This window comes from Oryctolagus cuniculus, chromosome 2 (assembly GCF_051225735.1).
Source record: "Oryctolagus cuniculus isolate XC-2025 breed Fujian yellow rabbit chromosome 2, ASM5122573v1, whole genome shotgun sequence".
NCBI lineage: Eukaryota > Metazoa > Chordata > Mammalia > Lagomorpha > Leporidae > Oryctolagus > Oryctolagus cuniculus.
Window position 1 is genome coordinate 134284168 of NC_142868.1, and position 16583 is coordinate 134300750.

Here is a 16583-nt window from a genome sequence, read left to right on the forward strand (position 1 = left end):
TCCCTTGTGCTTTCTTCTCCATGAATCCTAACTTGCTTGGGCTGGGATGGGCTGAGTTAGACTTGCATCTTTCTTCCACTCTCCTTTCTCCCTTTCATCTTAGCCATTGTTTCTAGGAAAAGTCTTGATCTTGTGGGCCTTTTTTTTTTTTGAAAAGACTTATTAATTTGAAAGCATTGCAGAGAGTGAGCAGGAGCCAGGAGTTTCATCTGGGTGTCCCACAAGGGTGCAGGGCCATCTTCTACTGCTTGCCCAGGCACATTACCAGTGAGCTGTATTGGAAGTGGAGCAGTCGGGAATTGAACTGGTGCCCATATGGAATGCTGGCATTGCAGACTTGGGCTTAACCCATCATGACACAGTACTGCCCCAATCTTGTGTTCTTTTTTTTTTTTTTTTTTTTTTTGACAGGCAGAGTGGACAGTGAGAGAGAGAGAGAGAAAGGTCTTCCTTTGCCGTTGGTTCACCCTCCAATGGCCGCCGCGGCCGGCGCGCTGCAGCCGGCGCGCCGCGCCGATCCGGTGGCAGGAGCCAGGAGCCAGGTGCTTTTCCTGGTCTCCCATGGGGTGCAGGGCCCAAGCACCTGGGCCATCCTCCACTGCACTCCCGGGCCATAGCAGAGGGCTGGCCTGGAAGAGGGGCAACCGGGACAGAATCCGGCGCCCCGACCGGGACTAGAACCTGGTGTGCCGGCGCCGCTAGGCGGAGGATTAGCCTAGTGAGCTGCAGCGCCGGCTCAATCTTGTGTTCTTACACTGATGGACGTTACTTGCCGTCACTTTGCAGAAGCAGTGGTCTTGTTTTGGAAGCAAACACTGGAGAGTAGGATGATACTTTGACTGCTAGCTAGTGGTTCTTTTTTTTTAAGATTCATTTTATTTATTTGAAAGACAGAGTTACAAAGCGAGGTAGAGACATAGACAGAGGTCATCCATATGCTGCTTCACTCCACAGATGGCCGCAATGGCCGGAGCTGCACTGATCCTAAGCCAGGATCCAGGATTTTCTTCCATGTCTTCCACGTGGCTGCAGGGGCCCAGACCATAGCAGAAAGCACTCAGAAGAGGAGCAGCTGGGACTGGAACCGGCGCCCATATGGAATGCCAGTGCTGCAGGTCAGGGCTTCAACCTGATGCGCCACAGCGCTGGCCCCTTGGTAGTGATTCTTTTGCCCATGGTTTTCCACCTCTGGTTCTTTGAGCCATGAAGACATGCTGGCATCCTGTTCCTTTCTACATGAAAGGCATTTAGCATACCTTCCCTCTTCTCCAACAAATTAATGCAGCCTGGCTGAACTGTGGTCTCCTCCCCTAGTATACCAACCACCACTAGAGAATCATGGACCTCTAGGCTCCTGGCTTCAGTGTGGCCCAGCCCTGGCTGTTGCAAATATTTTGGAGCAAACCAGAGCATAGATGATCTCTCTGGATTTCTCTATCTCTTGCTCTGCCTTTTATTTAAGAGGAAAATAAACAAGCATTTAAAATTTGTACCATGTAGAATTTGGTGTACTAGTAGACTCATCTCTAAAAATAATGAAATGTAGCTATAGAGTGTAGAGGCTGCCATGAATTCCGTACCTGGAGCATAATCGTATTTTCCTGTATTATTTTGTCGTATTATCTCATTTATGTCACAGATTGCTTTTAAAGGTTTTGAGTTTTCTACTTGTTCATTTTTTCCTTTTCATATTTTTAAGGAATCCAACATTGTACGATATAAAACATATTTTCATAATCCTAGCTCAGATATTTATTAAAAGGCAGAGCTGCAGAGAGAAAGAGAGGGAGAAAGACAGCGATAGAGCGAGTAAGGGTAACAGTGAGTTAACTTCCATCCTCTGGTTGATAAATGGTGTGAACAGGTAAAGCCTTTTCACGTAGCAGGTAAAGCCACCACCTGCAGTGCTTGCATCCTATTCGGGTGCTGGTTCGAGTACCGGCTGCTCCACTTCCAATCCAGCTCTCTGCTATGGCCTGGGAATGCAGTAGAAAATGGCCCAAGTCCTTGGGCCCCTGCACCCATCTGGGAGACGTGGAAGAATCTCCTGGCTCTTCTTCAGATCACCCCAACTCTGACCACTGTGGCCTTTTGGGGAGTGAAACAGCAAATGGAAGACTAACACTCATTCTCTCTCTATCTCTCTCTGTTCCTCTCCCTCTCTCTCTCCTTCTCCCTCCCTATTTCCTCCCTCCCTCTCTGCCTCTCTGTCACTCTGCCTTTCAAATAAGTAAATAAATCTTAAAAACCTAAGAAGAACCAGGTAGGGGGATGGGCTGAATGAAGTCAGGAGCAACCATTGTATCTGTCTGTCCCACATAGGTGGCAGGGCCCAAGAATTTGGCCCATCTTCTGCTTTCCTAGGTGTATTAGCAAGGAGCAGCATTCAGGCTTGGGCCAGCACTCAGATACTGAATACTGGCATTGTAAGCAGCAGCTTACCCACTAAACCAGAAGACTGTCAGTTTATGCATTATTTTTCAAAGGCTCCTTAACTATTGCAGCATTTTGTTAGTTTTTACAATAGAATACTAGGCAGTCATGGAAGGAAATGTAGTACATACCCCAGAATATTGATGTGCTTTGAAAATTTGTGAAGTGAGAGAACCCAGATACTTAAGGCCATATACTGTATGGTTCAGTTTCTCTGAAATATCCAGAAAGGCAAATTCATAGAGATTTCGATGGGGTCAGATGGCAGAGGGAATGGGGATTGATTGCTAATGCATACAGGGTTTATTTTTCAGATGACCAAAATGTTATGAAATGGACAGTCAAGTTGGTTGCCCGACCTATGAGTTTACTAAATGGCATGAATTACAAACTTATAAGTGGTGAACTTTGTTATTATATTAATTAAAAACATTTCAAAAAATGTCAGTGACTGATTTTGCCATGGTGACCAACCCCCCTATCACCATTCCCGTTCCTTGCCCGATTTCTTCCATTGGTCCCATTCTCCTCCCCACGTGCCTTGAGGCTGCACCAGGAGTGCTCCTTCCTGTTCCTGTTCCTGTTCCTGTTCCTGTTCCTGATCCTGAGGGTGCCTGCATGATGCAGCTCTGGGCTGACCTCGTGTGCACGCACCTTCACCCTGTGAAATGGCCTCCCCAAACCTGGCATCCTTTAATGGTGATGGGTCAACATGGAAGCACGGGTCCAAGTTGGAGGAAGCCCTGGCAGGCCTTTCAACTTCATATTTGGCACCTCTGGAAGTCTGATGTCATCCAGCTGGGATGCTGTTCCCCAGAAGCCAGGTTGGCCACCTACAGGCACTTGCAAACACCAACAACCCCACAGCCCCCGTGCCTCAGTTGAGACTGTGCTCCTGGCATGCAACGGTGACCCAGCCATTACTCTCCCTCAGTGGAAAAAGTAAAATTGAACCTGGCCTTGTGTTGTTATGTAGGTAAACGGAGGTAGGGCACTGCACTGTGCTGGTACATAGGTATTGAGTAAATAGTGACTTCTATACTGTGAGAAACAAGGTGTATTTTCAAAAAATAGTACTAGCTTTGAGAGTAAGGTGAGAACAGACAGCAGCAGCCCAAGCCATTGGCAATAAAGCTGTGGGAAGAGCCTGGCATGAGTCTGGCTTGGAGCCCAGTGGGGGAAAGTGTACCTGCATACCTAGAGGGAAAAAAGGGACACGTTTCTCTCACCACCATCCAGCACTAGCAACCTGAAACTGAGAGAAGGTGGGCTCCATTTTGGACATACATAACAGCTGCGCCAGCCTGTGTCTGTGCACCCAGCAACCTGCTGAAAGGAGAGTCCTGAGTCTGCTGGGAGAATTGACAGGGGCTCATGACTGTGGGAGCCTTGAGTGCTGGATGGACTGTGAAAACACTGTGGCTGCATAGAGGGGCACAAGGTGTGGTTGGGTCTCAAAGCAGTCACTGTGGGCAGCTCCCTGATTGCTTGGCTGCGGGTTCTATGCTCACACTGAGGACTGCATGGGTCCTTTGAATGGTTCTTGTGGCAGTGTGGATGATTATTGGTAGCACCTGGGGCTAGTGCCTGGACATTGGTCTCCTTGGAGGAGAGGAGGTGAATGTGAGACTAGGCCAACAGAGCTGGTCAAACTCCCCCCTCTGATTAAAAATTTTTTTAAAAGATTTACTATTCCCAACTTGGGCTTTACCTTGGACACTCCCCTCATCCTGGAGCACTGAACAGAGCTCTCTGACCACACCCAGCACATGCCTCTGGGTATTCACTGAAAGAGCAGACACTCTACCAAGCCATAGAGGAATAGTCCAATGATAAAACCCATCGCAGGGACAAGAAAAAAAAAAACATCTTACCAAATGCCTAAAAGTAAATGCAGAAATCCAAGAAACAAGAATAAGGAAGACAACATGATGCCCTCAGAGGAACACAACAACACTTGAAAACTAGAATGTGAAGATGAAGAGACTGAAGAAATGCCAGAAATGGAATTCAAACAATTGATCATAGGATTGCTTAAAAGTAATCAGAAGCAAATCCGTGAATTAAAGAAATCCATACAAGACATGAATGAAATGTCTTCCCAAGAAAATTGAGATTTTTAAAGAGAAATCAAAGTGAAATATTGGTATTTAGAATTCAATAAGTCAAATTAAAAATGCGGTTGGAAGCCTTCATAGACTCGGCGAGACAGAAAGAATATCTGAGTTAGAAGACAAATCACTGGAAATTATAGTCAGACCGACCTAAAAAAAAAAAAAAGAGGAAGAAATTAGAAAACTAAAAAACAGTGTTGGAGGTTTATGGGATACTATGAAACAACCCAACATAGGGACGTGAGGAGTTCCTGAAGCTGTGGGAAGAGAAAATGGACTAGATAGTCTTTTTAGTGAAATAATTACCGAAAACTTGCCTGATTTGTACAAAGAAAGGGACATCCAAGTACAGGAAGCACACCGAACTCCTAATAAACATGACCAGAAAAGATCTTCACCACGACACATTGTAATCAAACTCTTCACAGTAAAATATAAAGAAAAGATTCTCAAATGTGCATGAGAGAAACACCAGATTACTTTCAAAGGCTCTCCAATTACACTTTCAGCTGACTTCTCATCAGAAACCTTATAGGCCAGGTGAGAATGGCCAGATGTATCCCAAGTCTTTAGTGAAAAAACTGTCAACCCAGAATACTGTACCCTGTGCAGCTGTCATTTAAAAATGAAGGTGAAATAAAGACCTTCCATAACAAACAGAAACTGAAAGAATTTGCCACCACTTGTCCAGCCTTAAAAAGATGCTTAAGGATATGCTACATACAGAATAACAGAAGCATGGTCATCACTATGAAAGAAGGTCAAGGCAGAAAATCTCCCAGTAAAATACAAAGGAAATCCAAAGTAAACAACAAGATTATTAATGGAAAGATGGCAGGGCCAGGTCATTACTTATCAGTAGTCACCTTGAATGTAAATGGCCTCAACTCTCCAGTTAAAAGATACAGACTGGCTGAATGGATTAAAAAGACAAGGCCCATCTGTTTTCTGCCTACAAGAAACACATCTCACCAGCAAAGATACACACAGTCTGAAAGTGAAAAAATGGAAGAAGATATTCTATGCCAATAGAAACCAAAAAAGAGCTGGTGCAGCCATCCTAATGTCAGACAAAATAGGAAAAAATTGTTAAAGAGGCAAAGAAGGGAATGTAATGACTAGTGACAAGTTAAACAGGAAGATGTGACTATAATAAATATATATTCACCTAATTACACGACACGCCACTGTTTAAAAGAATGAAATGTTAATGTATCTAAAGGGAAACATAGACTTCAATACAGTAGTAATGGGTGACTTCAGTACCCCAGTTTCAGCACTAGATCAACCAGACAGAAAATCATCAAGAAAACAATAGTGTTAACCTATACTAGAGAGCAAATGTATGTAATGGATATCTACAGAGTTTTTCATCCTACAGTTGTAGAGTACACATTCTTCTCACCAGTGTATGTACTAGGATAGACCACCTGCCAGGCCATAAAGCAAATCTCAGCAAATTCAGAAAAATAAAATCATACCATGCACCTTCTCTGACCACAATGGGTTGAAACGGGAATCAACAACTCAAGAATCTCTAGAACGTGTGAAAACACATGGAGACTGAACAACATGTTCCTTAATGAGCAGTGAGTCATAGAAGAAATCAAAAGAGAAATAAAAAAAAATTCTGGAAATGAATGAAGACAACCATGCAACATATCAAAACTTATGAGATATAGCAAAAGCAGTGTGAAGAGGAAAGTTTATAGCAGTTGGTGCCTAAATGAGCTATCAATGTATCTCAAGGACCTAGAAAAACAACAGCAAACCAAACCCAAAATTAGTAGGAGAAAAGAAAGAATTAAAATTAGAGGAGAAAGAAACAAAATTGAAACAAAAAAAATAGAAAAGATCAGTGAAACAAAGAGCTGGTGTTTTGCAAAAATAAACAAAATTGACATACCATTGTCCCAACTAGCCAAAACAAGAGGGAGATGACTCAAATCAATAAAATTAGAGATTAAAAAGGAAATGTTACAACAGATACCACAAAAATAAAAAGAAGAACCACAAATTACTACAACGAGCTGTATGCCAACAAATTGGGAAACTTAGAAGAAATGAATAGACTTCTGGACACATACAACCTACCTAAATTAATCCATGAAGACATAGAAAACCTAAACACACCAATAATGAAGATGGAAATTTAATCAGTAAAAAAGACACTCCCAACTAAGAAAAGCTCAGAACCAGATGGCTTCAGGGCTGAGTTCTACCAGACATTTGAAGAACTAACACCAATTCCTCTCAAGCTATTCAAAATAATTGAAAGGGAGGGAATCCTCCCAAACTCCTTCTATGCATCCAGCATCACCTTAATTCCTAAACCTGAAAAAGATACAACAGAGGAAGAGAACTAGAGACCAAGTTCCCTGATGAACATAGATGCAAAACTCCTCAGCAAAATACTAGCTCATCAAATCCAACAACACATCAGAAAGATCATTCACCTGGACCAAGTGGGATTTGTCTCTGGTATGCAGGGATGGTTCAACCTTCACAAATTAATCAGTGTGACACATCACATTAACAAAGTGAAGAACAGAAACCATGATGATCTCAACAGATGCAGAGAAAGCATTTGATAAAATACAACATCTTTCATGATGAAAGATTCAAGCAAATTGGGTGTAGAAGAAACAGTCCTCAACACAATCAGGGAAATTTATAACAAACCCATGCCCAACATCCTATTGAATGAGGAAAAGGTGGAAGCATTCTCACTAATATCCAGAACCAGCAAAGATGCCCACTCTCACCATTGCTATTCAATGTAATCCTGGAAGTTTTAGCCAGAGCCATTAGGCAAGAGAAAAAAATCAAAGGGATACAAATAGGGAAGGAGGAAATCAAACTATCCCTATTTGCGGATGATATGGTCGTGTATATAGGGGATCCAAAAGACTCCACTAAGAGGCTATTGGAACTCATAAAAGAGTTTGGGAAAGTGGCGGGTTATAAAATCAACACACAAAAATCAATAGCCTTTCTATATACAAAGACAATGCCACAGCTGAGAAAGAACTTCTAAGATTAATCCCATTCACAATAACTGCAAACAAAATGAAATACCTTGGAATAAACTTAACCGAGGACATCAAGGATCTCTATGATGAGAATTACAAAACATCAAATAAATGAATAGAAGACATTTAAAAACTGGGAAAATCTTCCATGTTCATGGATTGGAAGAATCAATATCAAAATGTCCATACTAACAAAAGCAATTTACAGATTTAATGCGATATCAATCAAAATACCAAGGACATTCTTCTCAGATCTAGAAAGAAATGATTCTGAAATTCATATGGAAACACAGGAGACCCTGGATAGCAGAAACATCTTAAGCAACAAAAACAAAGCCAAAGGCATCACAATACCAAATTTCAAGACACACTACAGGGGAGTAACAATCCAAACAGTCTGGTACTGGTACAAAAACAAGTGGGTAGACCAATGGAATAGAATAGAAACTGCAGAAATCAACCCACACATCTACAACAAACTTATATTTGACAAAGGACCTGAAATCAATCCTGAATAAAGTACAGTGTCTTCAACAAATGGTGCTAGGAAAAGTGGATTTCTGCATGCAGAAGTATGAAGCAAGACCCCTACTTTACACTTTACACAAATATCCACTCAAAATGAATCCAATACATAATCTACAATCTGATACTATTGAATTGTTAGAAAACATGGGTGGAAACCCTGTAAGACATAGGCATAGGTAAAGAGTTCTTGGGGGAAGACTCCAGAGACACAGGCAGTCAGACCCGATATTGACAAATGGGACTACATGAAATTGAGAAGCTTCTCCACTGCAAAAGAAACACTCAGCAAGGTGAAGAGGCCACCTACAGAATGGGAGAAATTACCTGCCAACTATGCACCTGATAAAGGATTAAATCCAGAATAAATAAATAACTCAAGAAACTCAACAACAATACAACAACCAGTTAAGAAATAAGCAAAGGACTTAAACAGACATTTTTCTGAAGAAGAAATCCAAAGGGCCAGCAGACACGTGAAAAAATGCTCAGGTTCACTAGCCCTCAGGGAAATGAAAACCAAAACCACAGTGAGGTTTTACCTCACTGCATTAAAATGTCTTTTGTACAGAAATCAACAGAAAATAAATGCTGGCAAGGATATGGGGAAAATGGTATCCTAATCCACTGTTGGTGGGAATGTAAAATGGTGCAGTCATTTTGGAAGACAGTATGGAGATACCTCAGAAATCTGAATGTAGACCTACCATATGACCCAGCCATCCTACTCCTTGGAATTTACCCAAGGAAAATGAAATCAGCATAGGAAAGAATTATCTGTACTTCTGTGTTTATTGAGGCTCAATTCACAACAGCTAAGATATGGAATCAACCCAAATGCTCTCAACTGAAGACTGGATAAAGAAATTATGGGATATGTATACCATGGAATACTACACAGTGGTTAAAACATAAGGTCCTGGCGGCTCCATGGCTCACTAGGCTAATCCTCCACCTGTGGCGCCGGCACCTTGGCTTCTAGTCCTAGTTGGGGCACCAGATTCTGTCCCGGTTGTTCCTCTTCCAGTCCAGCTCTCTGCTGTGGCCTGGGAAGGCAGTGGAGGACGGCCCAGGTCCTTGGGCCCTGCACCCGCATGGGAGACCAGGAGGAAGCACCTTGCTCCTGGCTTTGAATCAGTGCGGCGAGCCATCCGCAGGACACTGGCCATAGCATCCATTTTGGCGATGAACCCATGGAAGGAAGACGTTTCTCTCTGTCTCTGTCTCTCTCAAACTAACTCTGGCTGTCCAAAAAAAAAATAAAAAATAAGGTCCTGTCATTTGAAACAAAATGGGTGTAGTTGGAAAACATATTATTTAGTGAAATAAGTGAGAACAAAAGAACAACTAACATATGTTCTTTCTGATCTGTGGTAACTAATAGAGCACCTAAAGGTCATCTGTAGACGTAAATTGACACTTCGAGATGCAATGACTTTGAACAGCCCTTGTCTCAACTGTTGAGGGACTGGTTTGTTTTTTCATACTATTTGTTGAGCTCTTTACTTAGTGTAGAGTAAATTTCATGTTTATGAAATAAATTGAAATAAATCTTAGTAAAACATAAGAATGGGAATAGGAGTGGGAGGAGGAAGAAGGGTGGGAGTGGGGGTGGAAGGGTGGGAGTGCAGGTGGGAGGGCGGGTATGATGGGAAGAATCACTATGTGTTTAAAGTAGTATTTAGGAAATGCTTGAAGTGTGTATACCTTAAATAAAAGGTTTCTGGGGAAAAAAGAAAAAGAAAAAAGAATGAAGCTTTATTGGCACTCAGACACAAAAAAGAATTATTTATATTTTTCATGTTTAGCCATACCTGCCTTGTGCCATGGTCAAATTGAGTGGAACTGTACTTGTTTTTTAGTCCTTTCTTCAGATTCTGTTTCATAGTTCTGCCATTTCACCCATCCCTTTTTCTATCACTAAGCCTAAAAAATCTTTCTCCTATTGGATTTCCAAGTCTGGGATCACACTCCTTTCTCCTTACTCAGTTCTTACCCTTTATTCTCTTGCTTTCCCATTCCAATTTCTTTTAACTTTTATTTAATAATATAGATTTCCAAAGTACAGCTTATGGACTACATTGGCTCCCCCACCCGATGACTTCCCTCCCACCTGCAACCCTCCCCTTCCCCACTCTCTCTCCCCTTGCATTCATATCAAGATTCATTTTCAATTTTCTATATATACAGAAGATCATTTTAGCATACATTAAGTAAAGATTTCATCAGTTTGCACCCACTTAGAAACACAAAGTGAAAAATACTGTTTGAGTACTCGTTATAGCATTAAATCTCAATGTATAGCACATTAAGGACAGAGATCCTACATGAGGAGTAAGTGCACAGTGACTCCTGTTGTTGACTTTACAAATTGACACTCCTGTTTATGGCATCAGTAATCTCCCTATGCACCAGTCATGAGTTTCCAAGGCTATGGAAGCCTTTTGAGTTCGCCGAGTCTTATCTTATTTAGACTAGGTCATAGTCAAAGTGGAAGTTCTCTCCTCCCTTCAGAGAAAGGTACCTCCTTCTTTGAAGACCTGTTCTTTCCACTGGGATCTCATTCACAGAGATCTTTCATTTAGGTCCTTTTTTTTTTTTTTTTTTTTGGCGAGAGTGTCTTGGCTTTCCATGCCTGAAATACTCTCATGGGCTTTTCAGCCGGATACGAATGCCTTTAGGGCTGATTCTGAGTCCAGAGTGCTGTTTAGGACATCTGCCATTCTATGAGTCTGCTGTGTATCTTGCTTCCCATGTTGGATCGCTCTCCCCTTTATTTATTCTATCGGTTAGTATTAGCAGATACTAGACTTGTTTATGTGATCCCTTTGACTCTTAGTCCTTTCATTATGATCAATTGTGAACTGAAATTGATCACTTGGACTAGTGAGATGGCATTGGTACATGCCACCTTGATGGGATTGAATTGGAATCCCCTGTTGTGTTTCTAACTCTACCATTTGGGGCAAGTCATCTTGAGCATGTCCCAAATTGTACATCTCTTCCCTCTCTTATTCAAACTCTTATGTTTAACAGGGATCACATTTCAGTTAATTTTCAACACTTAAGAATAACTGTGTGATAATTACAGAATTAAACCAGTCATATTAAGTAGAGCAGAGAAAAAAACTACTAAGAGGGATAATGTATTAAGTTGTCCATTAGCAGTCAGGGCTATGCTGATCAAGTCACCATTTCTCATAGTGTCCATTTCACTTCAACAGGTTTCCTTTTTGGTGTTCAGTCAGTTGTCACCGATCAGGGAAAACATATGATCTTTGTCCCTTTGGGACTGGTTTATTTCACTCAGCATGATGTGTTCCAGATTCCTCCATTTTGTTGCAAATGACTGGATTTCATTGTTTTTTTTACTGCGGTATAGTTTTCTAAAGAGTACATATCCCATAATTTCTTTATCCAGTCTACCGTTGATGGGCATTTAGGTTGGTTCCAGGTCTTGGCTATTGTGAATTGTGCTGCAATAAACATTAGGGTGCAGACCGCTTTTTTGTTTGCCAATTTAAATTCCTTTGGGTAAATTCCAAGGAGTGGGATGGCTGGGTCGAACGGTAGGGTTATATTCAGGTTTCTGAGGAATCTCCAGACTGACTTCCATAGTGGCTTGACTAGTTTGCATTCCCACCAACAGTGGGTTAGTGTCCCTTTTTCCCCACATCCTCGCCAGCATCTGTTGTTGGTAGATTTCTGTATGTGAGCCATTCTAACCAGGGTGAGGCGAAACCTCATTGTGGTTTTGTTTTGCATTTCCCTGATTGCTAGCGACCTTGAACATTTTTTCATGTGCCTGTTGGCCATTTGGATTTCCTCTTTTGAAAAATGTCTATTGAGGTCCTTGGCCCATCTCTTAAGTGGGTTGTTTGTTTTGTTTTGTTTTGTGGAGTTTCTTGATCTCTTTGTAGATTCTGGTTATTAACCCTTTATCTGCTGCATAGTTTGCAAATATTTTTTCCCATTCTGTTGGTTGTTTCTTCACTCTCCTGACTGTTTCTTTTGCAGTACAGAAACTTCTCAATTTGATGCAATCCCAATAGTTGATTTTGGCTTTGACTGCCTGTGCCTCCCGGGTCTTTTCCAGAAACTCTTTGCCTGTGCCAATATCTTGAAGGGTTTCTCCAATGTTCTCTAATAACTTGATGGTGTCAGATCGTAGATTTAGGTCTTTAATCCATGTTGAGTGGATTTTTGTGTAAGGTGTAAGGTAGGGGTCTTGCTTCATGCTTCTGCATGTGGAAATCCAGTTTTCCCAGCACCATTTATTGAATAGACTGTCCTTGCTCCAGGAATTGGTTTTAGATCTTTGATCAAATATGAGTTGGCTGTAGATGTTTGGGTTGATTTCTGGTGTTTCTATTCTGTTCCATTCGTCTATCCATCTGTTTCTGTACCAGTACCATGCTGTTTTGATTACAACTGCCCTGTAGTATGTCCTGAAATCTGGTATTGTGATGCCTCCGGCTTTGTTTTTGTTGTACAAGATTGCTTTAGCTATTCGAGGTCTGTTGTGCCTCCATATGAATTTCAGCATCATTTTTTCTAGATCTGAGAAGAATGTCTTCGGTATCTTGATTGGGATTGCATTGAATCTATAAATTGCTTTGGGGAGAATGAACATTTTGATGATGTTGATTCTTCCAATCCATGAGCATGGAAGATTTTTCCATTTTTTGGTATCCTCTTCTATTTCTTTCTTTAAGATTTTGTAATTCTCATCGTAGAGATCTTTTACATCCTTGGTTAAATTTATTCCCAGGTATTTGATTGTTTTTGTAGCTATTGTGAATGGGACTGATCTTAGCAGTTTTTCTCAGCCATGGCATTGCTTGTGTATACAAAAGGTTGTTGATTTCTGTGCATTGATTTTATTTCCTGCCACTTTGCCAACTCTTCTATGAGTTCCAATAGTCTCTTAGTAGAGTTCTTTGCATCCTCTAAGTAAAGAATCATATCGTCTGCAAAGAGGGATAGTTTGACTTCTTCCTTCTCAATTTGTATTCCTTTAATTTCTTTTTCTTGTCTGATGGCTCTGGCTAAAACTTCCAGAACTATGTTAAATAGCAGTGGTGAGAGTGGGCATCCCTGTCTGGTGCCAGATCTCAGTGGAAATGCTTCCAACTTTTCCCCATTCAATAGGATGCTGGCCATGGGTTTTTCATAGATTGCTTTGATTATATTGAGGAATGTTCCTTCTATACCCAATTTGCTTAGAGTTTTCATCATGAAAGGGTGTTGAATTTTATCGAATGCTTTCTCTGCATCTATTGAGATAATCATATGGTTTTTCTTCTGCAGTCTGTTAATGTGGTGAATCACATTGATTGATTTGCGAATGTTGAACCATCCCTGCATACCAGGGATAAATCCCACTTGGTCTGGTGGATGATTTTTCTGATATGTTGTTGTATTCTATTGGCGAGAATTTTATTGAGGATTTTTGCGTCTATGTTCATCAGGGATATTGGTCTATAATTTTCTTTCAGTGCTGCATCTTTCTCTGGCTTAGGGATTAAGGTGATGCTGGCTTCATAGAAAGAATTTGGGAGGATTCCATCTTTTTCGATTGTTCTGAATAGTTTGAGAAGAAATGGAATTAGTTCTTCCTTAAACGTCTGGTAGAATTCAGCAGTGAATCCATCTGGTCCTGGGCTTTTCTTTGTTGGGAGGGCCTTTATTACGGTTTCAATTTCTGTTTCAGTTATGGGTCTATTTAGGTTTTCTATGTCTTCATGCTTCAATTTAGGTAGATTGCATGTGTCCAGGAATCTATCCATTTCTGATAGATTTTCCTGTTTGCAGGCATACAAGTCCTTGTAGTAATTTCTGATGATTCCTTTTATTTCTGTGGTGTCTGTTGTTACGTTTCCTTTTTCATCTCTGATTTGATTGATTGATTTGGGTCTTTTCTTTTTTTAGTTAGTTGGGCCAATGGGGTGTCAATTTTGTTTATTTTTTCAAAAAACCAGCTCTTCGCTTGGCTGATTTTTTGTAATGTTTTTTTGGATTCAATCCTGTTAATTCCTTCTCTGATTTTAATGATTTCTCTTCTCCTACTAGATTTGGGTCTGGTTTGCTGCAAATTTTCTAGGTCCTTGAGATGCGCTGAAAGCTCATTTATTTGGTGCCTTTCCAATTTCTTGATATAGGCCCCTATTGCTATAAACTTGCCTCTCAATACTGCTTTTGCGGTATCCCATAAGTTGTGATATGTTGTGTTGTTATCCTCATTTACTTTCAGAAAGTTTTTGATTTCTCTTTTGCTTTCTTGAATGACCCAGTGTTCATTCAGGAGCATGTTGTTCAGTCTTCATGTGCTTGCATACTTTCTAGGGTTTCCTGAGTTGCTTATTTCCAGCTTCATTCCACTGTGGTCTGAGAAGCTGCATGGTATGATTCTAATTCTTTTAAATTTGCTGAGACTTGCTTTATGGCCTCGTATGTGATCAATCCTAGAGAAGGTTCCATGCACTGCTGAAAAGAATGTAAAGTCTTTAGATGTAGGGTTGAAAGTTCTGTAGATATCTGTTAGATCCGTTTGGGCAATAGTGTCAATTAAATCTGCTGTTTCCTTGTTGATCTTCTGTCCGGATGATCTGTCTATTTCTGAGAGTGGAGTATTGAAGTCCCCCAGTACTATTGTATTGGAATCTAAGTCTCCCTTTAAGTCCCTTAACATATCTTTTAAATAGACCGGTGCCCTGTAATTAGGTGCATATACATTTATAATAGTTACATCTTCCTGTTGAATTGAACCCTTAATCATTATATAGTGCCCCTCTTTGTCTCTCTTAACAGTTTTTGTATTAAAGTTTATTTTGTCTGATATTAATATGGCTACACCTGCTTTTTTTTTTATTTCCGTTGGCATGGAATATCTTTTTCCAACCTTTCACTTTCAGTATGCTTGCATCTTTGTTAGAGAGATGTGTTTCTTGTAGGTAACAAATAGTTGGGTTTTGTTCCTTAAGCCAATCAGCCAATCGGTGTCTTTTAACTGAAGAGTTAAGTCCATTAATGTTTAATGTGACTATTGATATATAGTGACTTTGCCCTGCTATTTTCCCAGAGATATTTTCTAGTATTTGCTTTGAGCTTCCCATGCTCTTTTACTGGTAGGTTTTCTTCCTTTACCTTCTTTCATTTTGATGGCCGTGTTTCTGTGTTTCTGAGTGTAGCACATCTTTAAGTATCTTTTGCAGGGCCGGACGAGTGGCCACAAAGTCTTTCAATTTCTATTTGCTATGAAAGGTCTTTATTTCACCTTCATTCACAAATGAGAGCTTAGCAGGATATAATATTCTGGGCTAGCAATTTTTCTCTCTTAGCACCTGTGCTATGTCTTGCCATTCCCTCCTAGCCTGTAGTGTTTCTGATGAGAAGTCTGCTGTGAGTCTAATTGGAGATACTCTGAGAGTAATCTGACGTTTCTCTCTTGCACATTTTAGGATCTTTTCTTTATGTTTCACTGTGGTGAGTTTAATTACAACGTGTCGTGGTGAGGATCTCTTTTGGTCATGTTTACTGGGGGTTCTATGAGCTTCCTGTCCTAGGATGTCTCTGTCCTTCTCCAGACCCAGAAAGTTCTCTGCCAGTATCTCACTAAAAAGGCCTTCTAATCCTTTCTCTCTCTCCATGCCTTCAGGAACTCCTAGAACTCGAATGTTGGTTTTTTAAATAGTATCCTGTAGATTCCCAACGATATTTTTTAGATTTCTAATTTCCTCTTCTTTTCTTTGGTTTGACTGTATGGTTTCCTGTGCTCTGTCTTCTAAGTCCGGTATTCTCTCTTCTGTTTCACTGACTCTGTTTTTTAGACTTTCTAATGTGTTTGTCATTTGATCTATTGAGCTCTTCATTTTGATTTCTCTTCACTATCACACTTTCCTGTTCTACTAGTTTCTGCGTTTCATTTTGATTCTTCCTTAAAATTTCATTTTCTCGAGAGAGATTTTCAATCCTGTCCAATAAGGATTTCTGTAGTTCAAGGATTTGCTTTTGAAAACTGCTAAATGTTCTTATCATAAATTTTTTGAAATCCGTATCTTGCATTTCTTCTCTCTCATCATCTTCATAATCTTGGCTTGGGGTGTTTTGTTTATTTGGAGGCGTCATAGTGTCATCGTTGATCTTGTTCCCTCGATTTTTGTGTTTGTTGGTTGGCATTGTTAATTCTTCCCTCACTGTGAGTTTTTTTAATTATTATTACTTATACTATGTGTGTTAAGTGGACTGCCTGCTGTTGGAGGAGCCTTGGAGGCTTGAGATGGGTGTGGCCTGAGAGCTCTGCTTGGTTCATCAGGGTTACAGGTGTGCAAAGGTGACACCCTCAGGTTATGCGTGGTAAATCTCTCTTTATTTATTTATTTTATTTTATATTCAGGAGGTAAGTAATACCGCACGGCTGAGCAGAATTGATGGTATTTAGCTTCTGATCTCTGGCTTCTACCCAAAGAATCAGTGCTGG